The sequence below is a fragment of the Cryptomeria japonica genome, chromosome 3 (genome assembly GCF_030272615.1).
Source record: "Cryptomeria japonica chromosome 3, Sugi_1.0, whole genome shotgun sequence".
In the NCBI taxonomy this organism is placed as follows: domain Eukaryota; kingdom Viridiplantae; phylum Streptophyta; class Pinopsida; order Cupressales; family Cupressaceae; genus Cryptomeria; species Cryptomeria japonica.
In genome coordinates this window covers 703,544,829-703,563,868 of record NC_081407.1, presented here as the reverse complement: position 1 = coordinate 703,563,868, position 19,040 = coordinate 703,544,829, and positions in this window count along the sequence as shown.

Below are 19,040 nucleotides of genomic sequence, written 5' to 3'. Positions count from 1 at the left end.
CCTTACCATGTCGTGTAACAACATTGTAATTTGAGTTGGGATTTTTGAAGGTTATAGTTGCAACTTGTTCACTGACATCATACAGGTGATTTACAATGTAATTATACGCAGCCTGTGTATAATCAGTGGTATCAGTGCCTCGCCTGGAAGTGGAAGGACCCCTTTGATCTTGTGATGGAAGTGGATTTTTGAACATCACATGATCATTATTTGTTGTTTTTGGGTCATGTCCTTCTATTTCAATTTCTCCTCAGTCAATAAGGTCCTGAATAAGATCTTTCAATCAGTGACAATTACTGGTCTTGTGTCCCCTCCCTTGGTGGAAATCACAGTGTTCAGTATCTCTCCACCATGCAGGTTTGACCTGAGGTTCATAGTTTGATGTTTTAGGGAGAGTGACCAAATTTTGAGAAATGAGTTGTCGCAATACTGTTTCAATGGGTTCCCCTAAGGGAGTGTATGTGTGTTTTTGTTTTTGCTGATGAGGTCTTGGTTCATCGTGAGATGTGATGCAACCTTGATTGGTAGGAACATTTGTGTTATTCTGAGGTGGAGGATTTTGTCCTGCAAACCGAACCACAAATTGTGCAGTTTGTATAGTCCTAGCATCCACGACCCCATCATTAACGATATTCTTGTTTTTGTTCCAGAAGCTTGGTTTATCACTTTTGAAGCGTGGGCGAGGACCATCCTTTGGTTCATTAAATATTTTGATGAGTCCTTTCTTGATGAGGGCCCGCTCACATTTTAAACCCTTGGTGATCATATCATTAAAAGAGTCAGTGTCTTTGACATCCAGGTGAAATTCCATTTCTTCGTTTAAGTTGGAAATGAATATTTCCACTAGTTCTCATTCAAGTAATTGAAGAGAACATCTGCTAGACATTTGATGCCATCGTTGCATGAATACTGAGAATAGTTCACCTGGTTTTTGTTTAGTGTTGTATAGATCAGCCATGGTGATGTCGCGTTCAATATTATGAGAGTAATGAGTGAGGAATTTCTAGATAAGTTCCTCAAATGTTCTAATGCCACCTGATAGTCGAGAAAACCATGATGTGGTTGTTCCTCCCAAGCTTTGGGGAAAAAGGCACATGAGGTATGTGTCTTCATATGCCACTTCGAGACAAGCGGAATGAAATTCTCTGACATGATCACGAGGATCTCCCTTTCCTCTATATTTTTTGAATTTGTGTGTTTCGAATCCTCATGGAAAGGGTGGCATATAAAGATTCCTAACAAAAGGATAGGGACATATGTCATTGAGTGAGAATTGGTTAGTTTTGACACCACTATGAAGTTGTTGGGCGAGATTCTCGACTTGTTGCTACAACATCTCCATTTCAGTTGGAGAAGGAGGTGGTGGGTTACCTTGAGGAATGTTATATTTGATGGGATCTCTACCTCTTTCCTCTTCATGGCGACTTTGTCTTTCTGATGCTTGTCTTAATTGGGCAAGATCAAAGTCAAAGGGGAGTTTTGCTCCTTCTTGACCGAGCTTTAAAAAGTGAGCATCCGCATTGCTCCAAAGTATTTTGTCAAACAATCTGTTAAAGAGAGGGTTATGCTGAGCCCTTTCTATTGTTGTAGGAGTAGGAGTACTTGGGTTTTCATCATTCACATTTCCTCCAAGTGCTTCTTGAAATTCATTGAGATTTTCCTCTTCTTCTTCTTCCATTTCTATTTCTCGTTACCTTGACTGTGATTGGGTTTGAGCCATTTTGCTTATGAGTCTTTGTTGAAGTTGTGTGAAAATGATGATGAGTTTTAGATGAAATGAGAGATTGATGGCTGGTGAATTGTGTTGTATGTGGATCTCTAGCACTTTTAAGGTAGATGTAACTGAAATTCCTTCTTTGAATTGCTTGCTTGTTTGATAAGTTTTGATGTGATAAGGTGTAGAGAAATCTGAGATGTGTTACAAATTGAACTACCTAGTAATGAGAGGATTCACTCATGAACTAGTTTTAACCCGCGTAGATGTGTCTCTTAGGATGAGCTTATCCTAGATGTAGAAACAATCTAAAAAGTGATGTGATGTGTTTGATTCAAGCAATATCTAAAAAGAGAATTTTGGGACAAGAACCCCTTAATGTTTTGAGAGTTGGAACAGATTGATGATGAAGTGATGATGTATGAGTAAGATAATGGATGAAATGTTTTCAACTTCAATAAAAACTTTGTGTCACAAATGGGACAAACTCTACCTCTTCTCTTTCGGGTGTTGGTGGTATTTCTCGAGCTGTGTTGTATGTGATACAGACGTTTGGGAAAAAGTTGGGATTAATCTTACCTCCTTGGTTTTTGTGATAACTCAGAGCTCTATATTGCATAAAAGCTCTGCGGTTCAATGATTCTAAATCAAATTTGTTTGTTTTGCCTTGAAGGTAGAGACACATGTGATGCAGAAAAACTCTATGGGAGACAAAATTTGTCTATTCAGATAAAAGAATTTCCTTCTTTTGATCAAAGCCTTTGGGCTTAATGGTCTTCTTTTCAAGTTGATATTTTGATGACGCTTCTTCTTTCACAAGATGTGAAGAATGGTCATAAAGTTTTGATACTTTTGTTGTTTGCACTTTGTTTTTGATGTGTTTGGTTGTTTTGAGAAATGTTTGGTTGGATGAATACTTTGTTTTTGGAAGTGATTTTTCTGATGTTTCTTTGACAAGAAAACAAAGCAAGCATACAAACACAAGAATGTTGCCCCAAAGGCACAAATGAGTATGGGTCTAGATCAACCCAATCTTTGGACTTTTATATGACCCTTCCTTTAGATGTATTTTAAGATGTATTTCCAAAGCCCGAAGTCAGCTCAATTTGCACTTGGTCTTGACTAAAATGAACACACTTCAAACACTTTTTATCCCTAAGGTCAAATGGCCAGTTGTGATAAATTTAGCCCACATCTTGATATTTCTTTGACTTTGGTACTACATACCTTATGAATCCTGCCTTGGCAGGTAAGGATGTGATATACTAAGTCTTGCACGAGCATAACAAATAGATGATCCCTATGATGGGGGAGTCACCACTTTTATCAAGCCACAAGTGACTTTTCAAAAAGCTATGTTTCTACTCAAGGAAATATGTATGGTGAGTATCTTGGGAGCAAAACCATCTATGCTCTTGCACTAAATTATATCGCAAATATCCTCAATCAATAGAATGGGTGGGCTACTACTTAAAGGTGTTTAGTCATATTCGATGTTTTTGGACATAAGTTCATTCTGCAGTGACTCACTTAAGAGCCTTGTAACTAGTGGTGGGGCCCATTTGTCCTTTCGGCCAATTACACTGTAGGAATAGCTATACCCAAGGCTATAGCTTTTGCTCTCACCTGATTTCTATAGCAGCTCGAAGGATTTACCACGTGAGGTCATTCCCAAGAGTGATGTGTCTCTTGGTAGGCCTCTCTTAAAAAGATAAATTTTTTGAGTGTTACTAACACTTTTCTCTTACACCTAGGACCATGAAAGCCAAGGGAGAGGATAGTGTGTGTTAAAAGTGGTACCACTCGACTAACTTTTTGCACAAGTGTGCCAAGCACGAAAAACACTTGTTCTTTTTAATCTGCCATTGCAATGTGATCTAACTATTTGGAGATGTTGCTCCAATAGTCATGGGGTTTTTTTTAACTTCAATGGCAAAATGCGTTGTAATCTAGAAATTGGAAATCCTGGTCAATTGAATTTGAAGCATGTATAAAGAAAAATTGCTTTGCAAAAAGTTTTTAAATAAGTTGATTGTGTATTTTATGTGCACCAAAAATAGAAGTGTGGATTGTAAATGCTTTTGATACAAGAAAAATAGAAGTGTTGATTTTAAGCCCCAAATGAAGTGTGTTTCCTAACTTGCAAGAAAACAAATGTTTGCTTTGTTCAGTTTTAATGCACCAAAGAAACAAGTGGCCCTAACTAGAAAGCAAGGAAAGTTTGTTTGTTCAAGTTTTAAAACATCAAAATAAAGTTTGTGATTTTAAAGGGTGAGTTTTTAAACCTGCACAAACAACAACTGGTTAGTAAAATCCATGTCTAAGGGGGGCTTCCACAAGCCTAAAAACTTTCACTTTTTTGGTTACAAGGTCCTTTGTACAATGTTCTATTACAATAGCACTAGTCTGTGTTTGAACAGAAGCGCTATTTAACACAAACGTGCTAAAAGAAAAAGAAAGACAAAGAAGGCAAAAGCGCTGAAATAGGGTGAATAGCGCCAAAACAGTGTCAAACATGCCAAAACAGTGTCAAAAGTGCTAAACTTGATACAATAGCACTATTGTAAGAACAATAGCGCTAGAACAACAAGTATCGATAGTGCTAGAATGAGATCAATAGCGCTAAAGCGCAACCTGTATGACAATTTCAACATTCAAACATGTTATTGGTTTAAAAAAATGATCTTTTTGGTGTTTGGATTCACGTCAGGTTCACCAAATGATGCTCTACAAAATGGACAAGGTTAGCAAATGACAAATAACACAAGACACAAGAAAATTGTTAGTGTTAGTCAATCAAAAACTAATCTAAACAGGCATATCAAAAGAGATACTAAAATCATGCTAATATATCTAACAAATGAAACAAAGATAATAAGGCATCTCCAAATGCCTCTTAGCATGCTCTTAGCTCCTTCTCCCTTGTTCCTCTCCTCTCCAAGTTCCAAAATAGTGTAGCTCTCAGCAGCTTTTTGCACTATGGATGCTTATGGAGGATTGAGATTTTAGTATTGTGCTCCAAATGTAAAATGAAAAGCTAAAATACTAGATGATATTAAAATGATTGATTTTAACCAAAATAACAAGATTTTAGTTTGCTATACTAAATGCTCTCTTAAATTCCTATAGGTTAAATGCATACAAGTTTTCAAGATCTGGATTATGAAGAAATGGGCTCTATTTATAGGGAAAATGAAGCAATGGATGGTTGAGATTGAGCAATCTCAACAAGGGTCAGGATTGAATGATTTCAAATCCATGTGAGGGCTTTCAACCCAATCCCAGGATGACAAGTGTCAATGTGAGATAGGTTGAGAGGAGAGGGAATAAGCATTAAATGCTTGATATGACCTTGGGAGTTAAAGTCAAGGTTAGTTGAATGAATAAACTCTTTATTCAAAGAATAAAGCTTTTATCCAATGGATAAACTCTTGTGCAAATGTAAAAAGGGATAAATATGGTCAAAACAATAAATGTTTGGGGAGACAAGTTTGAAATAACCATAAATGGTTATGTAAGAGCCATAAATGGTCATGTAAGAGCCATTAGTGGTCTTTGAAAACTTTGGGGGTTAATTTGTTGAACACACAAAACATTAAATGCTTTTCAAAGACTTTTGAAGTCTTTGAGAAGTGACTCCATTTTGCTTAGGAATGTGACAATAATTAGGAGATGGATTAGGTTAATTAGGAAGGGCTTAGAAGAATCTAGAAGGGGATTTAGGAATGCAATTGGATTTGGTGGGTGAGGGAAAATAGGACTTTATTAAAATAAAAATTCATTTATTTCAATAAATGTGTGCATGTTGCATTTGTAGGAAAATGCAAGTGGGGGGGGGATAATGATTTAAATAAATGTTTTATTTAAAAGAGGAAAAGGGGGATTTAATTAAATAAATAGATTTTATTTATTTAATTGATTGGAATTTGGTTTAATGAACTAATTAAAATAAATTCAATAATTTATTTAATTAATAGGAGAATGTTTGGAGATGAATTAATTAAATATTAATTTAATTAACTGATGGCTAGTGGATTTTTAATTAAATAAATAGCGAATATTTACTTAATTAGGCTGGACAGATTTGTGTGACTATAGTATTTAATCGGACTTATCTCCTAACAGAGATTGAGATTACTAATAGGATCTATTCTGGTAAAGAAGATTGTATGACCTTAACCATTCTGGTTACTATTCTACAGATAGTTACTTGTGATTTTCCTCGTACCGTGGTTTATCCCATTTGGGTTTCCACGTCAAAATATCTTGTGTTATGGTGATTGTACTTCTGTGAGTGAATGCCTTATTTGTTGTTTGGTTTGCATTTGTGTTAACCGGTTTGTTAGTAAAACTATTATACTAGTTTACTGCTAAACTGTTTAAGTTTTTAAGTTCAGTATTTTTTGGTATACTAATTCATCCCCCCCTTCTTAGTATTCATCTTAGGAAGGTTACTCCTAACAGGGTAGAGCTCCTAACAAGGTTGAGGTTAAAATATCTTCACTAGGTGACTCCTAACACAGTCTACTCCTCACCGGGCATTATTGTGAAGCTCCTAACTGCACTAGGCCTTTAACGGGGTACATTCCAAAAGAGTGCAAATTTTGTTAGTACCAATTCACACTATGGTTTTTTCCATTTGGGTTTCCACATGAAAAATATCAGTGTTCATATGGTGGTTGATTTGTTTATGTGTGGATTTGATATCATTACATTGTTTAGATGTTGATGAACACATGAAATAGTAGTTTGGTAAATCTTCTTTAAGTGATTGATTGAGTAGGTACCAGTACTGGTTATGAACTATTTTTGATAAGTATTTTCAGATTGGTAAAAGTTTTCCGTTTATTGCTATTACTGATTCACTCCCCCCTCTCAGTAATAATCGGATCCTTACAATAACAATTATCCCCCTGTTGGACCAGATGAACTCTCTTATTAAACAAGCCCAAGAGAGAACTATGTATGTTCAAGAAAATGCTATGCTGTGTAGAATGACTATCATGGGCATCGATAATAAATATCTAAATGATTATTCATTCAATGATGAAGCATTTAGTAAATGGAATCAAATTACATATTTGAGTTGTGTTGATAATTATTTACGGTTTAATGATCATGGTGAGTTATGTATCCTTGTTCGTGGAAAGAAAATACTAATGTTCTACTATGGCATGTGCTCTAGTGTGCAATCTACTAGAATGAGAGATGGACATATTATAGTGGAAGATTTAACGACATTGTGAATTCTGTGAAAACCAATTTACAGAAGATTGTAAAAGAGGTTTCAACACAGATTTTAAAGCGATTCCCTCAGGAGGAACTATTAGAAGCCATGTCTATCATCTATCCTAATTTTTGGAGAATGACTGATCCACAAGATTTTCATAAGAGGCTACTGGAATTGGTAAATTATTTTGGTAAGAGTGCCAAATTCAATGTTGATGGAAAGAAAGTAGAAGGAGCTATACGTAGAACTAAGCTTGCAGAGAAATCTACCCATTTTGCAGCAACAATGCATGAATAGGTTAAGGCTTTGGATAGTCTGTACCTACCAAGATCAATAACACAACTTTGGACAAAAATAATTCAAAGCTCAAAGTTGAGTGAAGAAATATCAGAATATTTCAAATTGGCTGACTTGTGTCAAATGATGATTTTGGGTTCTGTTGAGGATGAGAGAGTTTTTAGTGCATTGGGATTCTTAAAATCAATGACAAGAAACAAACTCGACAAGAACCTGTAAGTTTCTTTGAGGATTTATACCACTTGGTATAATGTCAAAACTTTTCCTTATGAGAGGGCACTCACACACTGGACATCCATAACTAAAAGGAGAGGGTTAGACAACATTTCGACTAGCAATGACTGTGTTAAAATGCAGAGCTCATCAAGTTCTAGTAGTCATGTTGAGAATAACACAAGCAAGCAAAATGAAGAGGATAATGAAAGAGAAAGTGAAGTACAGTTCGACGAGATGAATTGGCAATTGGATTTGGGTCAGTCATGACAAGTCAACTATCAGTTAGTGAGATTTAGCATTTTGTAGGAGACTGTCGAGACTCTGACTATTACTAGGTATTTATACTATTTACTGTAATTCATGAATCATGAATGGTATTGCAAAATCCAAATTGATTTCTTTATACTAGTGTAAATCCATGTGCACTTTTTAATTTTTAATTTATAAATTATATATTAATTTGCTGCAATGTTGAGTACCTTTACTATGTTGCATGTTTCATTGTATAATCTTTGTAAACATTGTCTTCAATTTGGATTTATTAGATTTCCAATTTCTGTTTATCAAATTTGCTTTCCACAGCCTTTTGTGGGACTGTCTTATAAATAATTATCAAATAAATTTGGTAATCATTTTAATATTTTTTAAGTTGTTATTTACCTTTAAACTATTAATTTTTTAAGTTGTTATTTACCTTTAAACTATTAATTTTTTAAGTCTTTGGGTCCTACTAACAATATGCGATGATGCAAAATAATGCCACATGGGTTTTCTACTATATGATTGGTTACTTCTATCATGTGTTGTTCAAGATGGGCCTACCACCATAGTGCGATGAGGCCATAACTTGTCACATGGTACAAATCTTTGTGACCTTCTTATAAACAATTAATAAATAACTTATGAAATTGTTTTAATATTTTTATGGAGTGAATTAGTTTTAAACTATTAATTTTGTCTTCAAGTGGTGGGTCCTAGTCCTACTAAGAATATGCGATGACGTGAAATAGTGCCACCTGGGTTTGGTATTATATGAGTGGTTAGTTCTATCGCATTTTTTTCAAGATGGGCCTACCAACATAGTGCGATGAAGCCACAACTTGCCACAGACCTTTGTGGTACCCTCTTATAATCAATTAACGAATAAATAATTGTTTGTTCTTTAAATGATGGGTCCTACCACCGATATGCGATTATGCAAAATTAAGTAGGGTGTCCCCTTTTATTAGAAATAGATGCAAAATAATCGATTTACTACTACCGACAATCTTCTTGACCGATTAAGATGAACGACTTAGGTTCAAAACTATGGGGTAGGGTTTGTTTTATGCTGCTATTTCACAAGCAGTTTCTGTTGGTTCCCCTTGAATGTGCTTGGTCACTTGATAATTGCATTAAATTTTAGATAATTCAGTATTTGTGAAGAGTCGTAGTTGAAAAATTTGTGTAATTCAAACAGTCCAACAGTACAACTCCAAGCATTAGCATCTAATGAAACTGTAAGGGTTTGAACTTCGACACTGCTAAGTATAGTGTCAAGTATAAGTAAGTTGGCATTCTGTAGTTCGGTTTAATTTTTTCTATGAAAGGGTTTTCTCAGTACTTTAGGCTTAGTTTTAGAAAAGTAGTACTTAGATTGCAATTTTGCGAGATCATAAATTTTGAATACTCAATTTCATTTTGGAAGCATTTTTTGTACATTTCTTAAATACCATAAGTTTAAATAGGATGAGTGGAAATTCAAGAAGAGGTTCAGCTAATGCTAAGAGGGCCCTATATGAAGATATTATTGCTCAATGTCCTAGTTCTTCAAAAAGGGGAAGGCATGCCCAGGTTACGGATATTATATCTGATACAGTTGTGGACATGGTAACCTCATGTGGGGATGCTTACATGTCGCTTAGCAAAATATATTTGTTCATGTTTTTTTACAACATGAGTAGAGCCCCAATTCCAGTGAATAATGCATGGAGATTTGATTTGGGAAGGCTTGTCATCCCAAATCTTTTTGTCAATGTAGACCTAATTAGAGCTGTGGCAAAAAGCTATAATCCAGACAGCTGATCTGTCTTGACAGGGAATCTATTTCTGAAATATTTATGTTAAACTTTGATGCCCAGGTGCGGGAACCCATTGATTTCCTATCTCTAGGGAGGGAATATGATAGGGAAAAAGGTATATTCAAGGTTAAATAACTTGCATTTCATAGAAAAAAGAAGGGGGACAAGAAGCCTATTGCATTTTGGAAGACAGATGTTGAGCCCTTTGATTATGAAAATTTTCAGGACTATTTCATAAACACTTACTTTGCAATTTGCCAAGTGTTGGGAATCGATGTAAAGTCCAAGATGCCTGTGCATCTTATGATGTTGGCCGCCAAAATCCAACACACTTATACCAACACCCTCTTTGACTTTGCCTTGTTCATTTCCAATGCTATTCACAAAGCCCTTTTGGATATCCAAAAGGGTAGCCCTGTTGTTTGATTTAGGTGGTATTCAGTAATGTGCCACATTATTTTGTATGGTGGAAGCAAGGTTTATCCTTTCCCTTGGGGCCCAGAGCTAAATTTGAGAAATGTAGATGAACAAAAGCAAAGGTTACCTATCCAAGAATGGAGGTATTTATGGGACATGCACCGTGACAACTCCAATTATGTCATGTTTCAGGAACTCTTTGTCAGAGTTGTGCTGCAAAATATGGGATACCCAATCAATTGGAGATTATCAAACACATCGAGGATATTTTTGAGGCCTCTTGAGCTAGATCCCATGCTAGGAATCTTCCATAACTGGGGAGAATAGTTTTTTGATAAACTTATAAGGAACTAAGAGGGGGGGGTGAATCAGTGCAAGCAAAAACAACAACACAAATATGTGTTGGAATTTCATGAAGATTGCATTGATGAAGTATAGTATTATCATTGATGTCAATAGCAACCGGTAATGAAGTTGTATAGCAACTGGTAATGAAGATGTATTGCAACCAATAATGTTGCAGTAATGCAACTGGTAGTAAAGTAGTGAAGGATATCGATATTATTATTGAAGCAAAGTGATCAACTGGTAACCCTCAATAGGTAACCCTAACCCATTGATAAGCAAAACACTAACCGATGTAGCCTGGAGAATCGGTTGTGATGATCTATGACCGAATGGTGATCGGAGATGAAGATGCCACGTATGCATGTTGCACGTGATGAGTTTTAAAGTGGATTTAGTGTGTAGAGATAACTGTTTATCTTTGGAATGATCAATTGCATAGCATGAAGTGAAAAATGTGTGATGAGCTATGGGATCCAATGTGCGGTGATCCAAGAGTGGTTGAAGTTGTCTAGAAGAATGTAATGTTGATTTCTATTTAATCCAATGATCAAGATTGAACCAATATGTTTGTAATCTCTATGAGATTTGTAGATTTTGTGTTGTGTTACCGACCTATTGTATTTTCTTATAAGGTCGATGATTTGTTTCAATATTGTGTTGACAAATTTGGTTAAGTGTGATTGTTGTCAAATCCAAAGGGTGTTTCTACAAAATGTTGTAAAGGCAGATAGGAGCAGAAAAGGATCTGATTAAGCAAGGTGGTGCTATTACCAGATCAACAAAGAACCTGTTGCTCTCTAACCATTACAACAATTAAATCCCTTAACTGAGTAAGCTTCAATAGGCTTCTTGTTGAAATCCTCTAACAAGGTGATCCATTAGCTTGGATTTGAAATTCTCCACTGAGGTTACCTTTAACAAGTTATTGTAGTCAATCCCTTAACCAGGTGGTCCTTAACCGGATATGTTCCTAATAGGACATTATTGTATAAGATTCTAACAAGGCTTGGCTCATACCAGGGAGAACTTTAGAAGAGTTCATAATACTTGTGGGTATTCATACCCACTGTGGTTTTTCCCATTTGGGTTTCCACGTGAAAAATAATTGTGTCTAGTGGTGAATGATTTTGTGGATATGTTTTTATATGGTTTATATGAATGACCAAAAATAATTTGAAATGAGCTATTACCGATATTAGTGAAGTGGTTTAATGTTTTGGTTAAATGGTATTTGAGTTTCAGATTTGTTGCATTGTATCATTGATTATTTGGTCAACCGGTAAAGTTTGACAATGCAATTGCAGTTTTTGATACAGTGACTAAACTAGTTAAGCTTAGTGATTAGATTCTGAGTTGAAAGTTTGTTTGGTGAAAGTTTAGATTATTTTTTATCTACTCATTCACTCCCCCCTCTGAGTAGTTGACCAGATCCTTATATTTTTGTCATATTATCAATTGGTATCAGAGCGTTCCAGGTCCTCTTGTATTTAAGCCTAATATCTTGAGGAAAAGATCTAGAAGAACATGATGAAGAAAGAAGGTCCAAAGTTCAATAGGGAAAACTACAAAATCTAGAGTGATAAGATGAATATCTATATCAAGAGCTTAGGAAGTTAATATTGGGAACATGTTGTTACTAAATATAACTTCCCTAGTGGGATTCTAATAGATGATCAAAAGAAGGAGCAACAGGAGAACAATCAAGCATTGGAGGCCATCATCAGTTCCTTGTCTAATTCAGTATATGTTGATGTTCATGGATTAGAGACTACATATGAAGTTTGGAAGAAACTGGAAGAAATCTATAGCGGTGATGAGCATGTTAAGATTGCCAAAGAAGAAAGTCTAAGAGGAAAATGTGATGATATGTGGATGGCTGAAGGAGAAAACATTCAATAGTATGGTCAGGAGATCAAGGAGATAGTAGGAGAAATAAAAAATGTTGGAGGTGTAATACCCTAAAAATGGTCATCTAAAGCATGAGCCCCTAATCTCGACAACGTCACCAAGGTCCTAACCAAAGGCAATTAAATCAATCTTGAGCACACAATTAATTTCTAAAATCATCAATGTCACATGGCAAAATTAATCACTCAATATTAATTAAATATTTATTTAATTAATTGATCATTCCAAGTAAATCATTTTAAACAATTATCCTATTTATTTTATTAAATATCCTAGCATATTTAACTAAATAAATCAATTTGCCATTAAATCATCAAAAAAAGGAATTAATTTGAAAAATAAATAAAAATTGCCATAAATCTTCAAAAAAGGAAACAAATCAAGAAAGAGGAATTGGAAATTATGAGCACAAATCTTCAAAAAAGGAAATAAATAAAAAAAGGAATTAATTGACAAAAAGTAATTAAATATTGAGAAAAGAAATCATTTGGAGATAATCTTGAAAAAACAAATTAAAAATTGATAAATAATCTCAAAGAAAGCAATTAAAACAATTAAATCTTAAAATTGAATGAAATAGAGAATAAATCAGTTTTATCTTGATTTTATCTTAATTTTAGTTCAATTTCCTTTAAAATTGAGAAAAGCGTCCAATCACATCAGTTCACCTGGATTGTACTTCCTCTTGGAAAATCTTGACCACTCATCATCATTTGATCTCAGCCTTTGGTTTCTTTCTGAATTTTCTATAAATTCAGGCTCTCATCTCTCATTCAAAGATCCTGGAGAATATATTGTTATTATGCCATTTTTTCTCTAGGTTCATTGAGAATTTGCATTGAGATATTGCATATTATTTATTTCATATTGTTTAAATCACTTAGCTCATTTATTGCTTAAATCATGTTAGATTAATCTTGCATTCATCTAGCTTAAATCCATGCTCATATAGATAAAAATCCTTCCTTAGGTGTTGTCTAGTCACTGGATAGCTTAGCAATCTGAGAGCAATCTAAACTCACATCTACTAGAAGGCAATAGGTCGCTTTGTTATAGTTTTATTGTTCATTGATTATTGATTTACTAACCATGCATCTAATGACTTAATTGAAGTGTTGTGTATTCCAGATACATATATAGGTCCACTTTTCACACACATAGGAGGTACAGTGGAGGATACCACTATGGTTAGCAAGTCGTTGAGAACCCTTCTACTTGTCTATGCTATCCAAGTTGTAGCCATTCAGGAACTCAAATCTATTGATAAAAAAAAGGTAACTCTTGAATATATCATTGGTAAATTGATTGAATTTGAATTAAATGGTTTTGATGGAAGTGTTTAGAGATCAGAATCTGCATTTAGAGCCTTAGTCTCAACCCCACCGGTAAGGAAAATCAAAGAAGTGATCTACAATCATGAGTCTAGATTCAGTAGAGAGGTAGATGATGAAGATAGTCTGATTGAGCTTGAAGCATTGTTGGCCAAGCGGTTACCCAAAGGTACTGGTAAGGACAGAGGTAAACTACCACTGAAGTGTTTTGCATGTAACCGGATTGGACATATTGTTGCTAACTATCCTAATGGAGATAATGAGCAAAAACGTGAGAAGTATAGGAAGTATAAAGGAAAAGGTAAAAGAGATTGTCTCATTGCAGTGCATGGAGGAATTATAGATGAAGAATATGAGGAAGATGCAAATGAGGAAATTGTCTTTGTTGCTATTAAAGAAGAGATATTAGATCAGAAGGCATTGGTCTCTCACATGGATAGTTCAGATGAATGGATTATAGATAGTGGTTGTTCACACCACATGAACGGTGACCAGAGTAATTTTCTTACTTTGAGGGAATTCGATGGAGGTGTTGTGAGATTTGGGAATGACTCTCCCTGCATAGTGAAAGGAAAAGGATCCATCTCTCTAAATGGTAAAAGCAGTGCAGATGATGTCTTCTGGGTTGAAGGACTGAAATACAATCTTTTGAGTGTTTCTCAACTCAATGACAAAGGTTACCCATTGAAATTAAAGAATGGAGTCTGCAAGATTTATGGAAGCAAAGGTGAACTGATTGCTATCAGCAAACAGACCAGAGGTAACTTATTTCATTTAAACTCTAAAGTCAACAATTGTTTAATTGCAAAAGTAGAGGATAGTTGGCTTTGGCATCGAAGATTTTGTCATGTAAATTTTGATAACATTGTAAGAGTTAGTAAGTCCAAATCAGTAAGAGGTTTGCCACAGTTGGACAAACTGGTGAATTCTTTGTGCAAGGAATGCCAGTTAGGGAAAATGACATCCTCAACCTTCAAGAACAAATCTTTCTCCATTGAACATTTTCTAGATTTGGTTCATACCGATCTTTGTGGACCAATGAGGACTAGGAGTATTCAAGGTGATCAGTACTTCATGATATTTACCGATGATTGCTCAAGGATGATGTGGGTCACATTCTTGAAAGACAAGACATAAGAATTTAGCAAGTTTAAGGCATTCATCACCTTGGTTGAAAATCAAAGTGGAAGAAAGCTTAAGTGCTTAAGAACTGATCAAGGTGGTGAATTTACTTCAGAGTAATTCACTAGATACTATGAAAACAATGGAATAAAGAGACATATTTCTGCACCTAGGACACCACAGCAGAACAATATTGCAGAAAGGAACAATTGGTCAGTAGTTGAAGCTTCTAGGACTATGCTAATTCAAGGAGGTGTAGCTAAGACAATCTGGAGAGAAGCTGCCAGCACACCTATTTATACAATGAACTAGATACTGGTTAAAAGAGGTAAGGACAAAACACCCTATGAGCACTGGTATGGTAGATCACCAAATGATAGATACTTTAAAATTTTTGGTAGCAGATGTTTTATCAAAGAAGGTGATTATATTGGTAAGTTTGATGCCAAGAGTGATGAAGGCATATTTCTTGGTTACTCCACCAAGAGAAAAACTTACAAGTGTTGCAAAAACCAGACTAAGAAGATAATTGAAAGTGTTAATGTCCAAGTAGATGAGTTTCCTAAAATTTTAGGAGAAACCAAATAGGAGAAGGAAGAAGAAAAACCTTACACATTGTTTTTGGAACCGGAACTGATAAAGCTAGAAGTTGGTGAACTAAATAGAGAAGCCCCAGTTCAACTGGAACAGGAAGGTCCAGTAGAAGATAAATAAAGTATGTCAGACTCAATCATAGCCCCAATCAGATTATTGGAGACATGAATGCAAGTGTGTTAACTAGAAGAGGGATAAGAGAGAACACTTGTATGATCTCCACCATTGAGCCTAGAACTACAAAAGAATAATTTGCAGATGAAGATTGGATCAAGGCAATGGAAGAAGAACTTGACCAGATAGAGAAGAACAATTCTTGGTCATTGGTACCCAGACCAAAGAACAAGAATGTAATAGGTACAAAATGGGTATTCAGAAACAAACTAAATGAAGATGGAATAGTGGTCAGAAATAAAGCCAAACTGGTATGCAAAGGATATGCACAAGAAGAAGATGAAGATTATGGTGAGACATTCACACCAGTTGCAAGATTGGAAGGAGTAAGGAATCTACTTGCATTTGCAACATACAAAGGATTCAAGGTGTATCAGATGGATGTGAAATCAACATTCCTAAATGAAAAATTGGAAGAGGAAGTCTACATTGAACAACCAGATGGTTATACTTTAACTATAGAAAAGGATATGGTGTGCAAATTACATAAGCCATTATATGGATTCAAGCAAGCACCTAGACCATGGTATGAAATATTGCACTCACTTAGTGAAGATAGGTTTTCAAAGAACTAGTGAAGATAGTAACATATACCTCAAGACAAAAGGAGATAAGATACTGATAAGTGAGGTATTTTTGGATGATATCATTTTTGGAAGAAATGATGATATGTGTCATGATTTTGCTAATGAAATGAAGAGTGAATTTGAGATGTCACTAGTAGGTGAGATAAAAAATTTCATAGGTTTGCAAATCCAATAGATGAAGGAAGGTATTTTCATCACATAGTCCAAATATGTCAAAGAAGTGTTGAAAACTTTTGGAATGGGAGACTATAAACCAATTGGAACGCCAATGGTTACCGCCTGTAAATTGTCTAAGGAAGATGATTCTGCATCAGTTGATGAAAAGGAGTATAGGTCCATGATAGGTAAACTACATTCTGTTGTCCACAACAAACCGAACATTTCTCATGTAGTAGGATTGGTTGCCAAATTTCAGAAAAGTCTGAAGGAGACACACATGGTTGCAACCAAAAGAATTTTTCAGATACTAGAAAGGCACAATTGATTATGGATTATGGTATCCATATGTAGGAGACTTTGATTTAAAAGTCTATATAGATACAGATTGGGCAGGCAATATTGATGATAGGAAGAGTACAACCGAAGGAGCATTTTTTCTTGGAGGCAGACTAGTGTCTTGGAGTAGCAAGAAATAGAGTTGTATCTCTCAATCAATCGTAGAAGTTGAATATGTTGCAGCTTACATGAATTGTACCCAAGAAATTTGGATGAAACACATTTTGGAAGGTTTCAAGTTGAAGATATTAGAACTGGTAATAATTTTCTGTGATAACACAAGTGCTATAAACATTTCTAAGAACCCAGTGTTGCATGCTAGAACAAATCATATTGAGTGGAAGTATCATTTCCTGAGAGAGAAAGTGCAAAGTAAAGATATGTCACTAGAGAATGTATCTACTAAAGAACAACTAGTAAATATATTTACTAAACCTCTACCTAAGGGTACATTTGAGTATCTTAGAGGTACGTTAGGGGTTGTACCCCTACATGAAGTCAATTAAGCAGATGTGGAAGACATCAGTCCCGAAGAATATTGAAAATCTTGAAGAAGGATTGGTGTAGAGTGGAGCTACTCCATAGGGGGAGCATCTAGTTGTAGATTGGTGAAGCATGAAACTGTATGGTTTACTTTCACTTTGGTATTGATGTCAAAGGGGGAGAAGAAGTGTATATGATTGAAAGCCAGTTACCAACTGAAGACATGGAGATACAGTTGAAGGAGAGTATATGAAAAATGTAAACCAAGATTCCTATACCTATGTATATGATTTACTCTCAATCATCACAATCAAGTGGTATTGGTATTTGTATTTCCATAAATGCCAAAGGGGGAGAATTTTGGCATTGCATGAAGATTGCATTGATGTAGTATAGTGTTTTCATTGATGTCAATAGAAACCGGTAATGAATTTGTATAGCAACCGGTAATGAAGACGTATTGCAACTGGTAATGATGCAGTAATGCAACCAGTAGTAAATCAGTGAAGGAAACTGGTATTATTATTGAAGCAGAGTGATCAATCGGTAACCCTAACCCGTTGATAAGCAAAACCCTAATCGATGGAGCTTGGAGAATTGGTTGTGATGATCTATGACCGAATGGTGATTGGAGATGAAGATGCCATGTATACATGTTGCACGTGATGAGTTTTGAAGTGGATTTGGCATGTAGAGATAACCATTTATCTTATGAATGATCAATTGCATATCATAGAGTGAAAAATGCGTGATGAGCTACAGGATCAAATGTACGATGATCCAGGAGTGGTTTAAGTTGTCTAGAAAAATGTAATGTTGATTTCTATGTAATCTAAAGATCAAGGTTGAACCGATATGTTTGTAATCTCTATGAGATTTGTAGGTTTTGTGTTGTGTTACCGACTTATTGTATTTGCTTATAAGGTCGATGATTTGTTTCAATATTGTGTTGGCAAATTTGGTTAAGTGTGATTGTTGCTGAACTAGAAGGTGTGTCTACAAAATGTTGTGAAGGAAGATAGGAGCAAAAAAGGATATGATTAAGCAAGGTAGTGTTATTACCAGATCAACAAAGAACTTGTTGTTCTCTAACCATTACAATAGTTAAATCCCCTAATCAGGTAAAATATTTAACATGCTTCTTATTGAAATCCTCTAACAAGGTGATCCATTAGCTTGGATTTGAAATCCTCCACTGAGGTTACCTTTACTAGGGTATTGCCTTTAACAGGGTATTGTAGTCAATCCTTGAATTGGGTGGTCCTTAACCGGATCTATTCCTAATAGGACATTATTGTATAAGCTTCTAACAAGGCTTGGCTCCTAACAGGGAAAACTTCAAAATAGTTCAGAATACTTATGGGTATTCATCCCCATCGTGGTTTTTCCCATTTGGGTTTCCACATGAAAAATCATTGTGTCAAGTGGTGAATGATTTTGTGGATGTGTTTTTATATGGTTGATAAGAATGACTGGTAAATCCACTTAGATATGTTTAGATGACTAGAAATGATCTAAAATGAGTTATTACTAGTATTAGTGAAGTGGTTTAATGTTTTGGTTAAATGGTATTTGAGTTTCAAATCTGTTGCATTGTATCATTGATGATTTGGTCAACCAGTAAAGTTTTTACAGTGCAATTGTAGTTTTTGATACAGTGACTAAAATGGTTAAGTTTAGTGATTGGATTTTGAGTTGAAAGTTTGTTTGGTGAAAGTTTAGATTATTTTCTATCTGCTCATTCACCCTCCCCCCCTCTTAGTAGTTGACCGGATACTTATAGTTTCATCATATTATCAATATGATCACCACTTTTATCAATTTGAAACTTAACAAGCATGGAAGGAAAAGAACCACATAAGATAACACCCAATAAAACAAGCAACTCATAACACAATGTTTTTCATGTCGAAACCCAAATGGGAAAAACCATGGTGGGAATTATTACCCACAAGATCAACTATTTGCAGAATAGGGATCTGATTGGTTAAGGTCTTACAATTGCTTTGTTAGGAGCACACCTGTTAGGACCATCCCTATTAGGAGCTACCCAGCTATGGGATT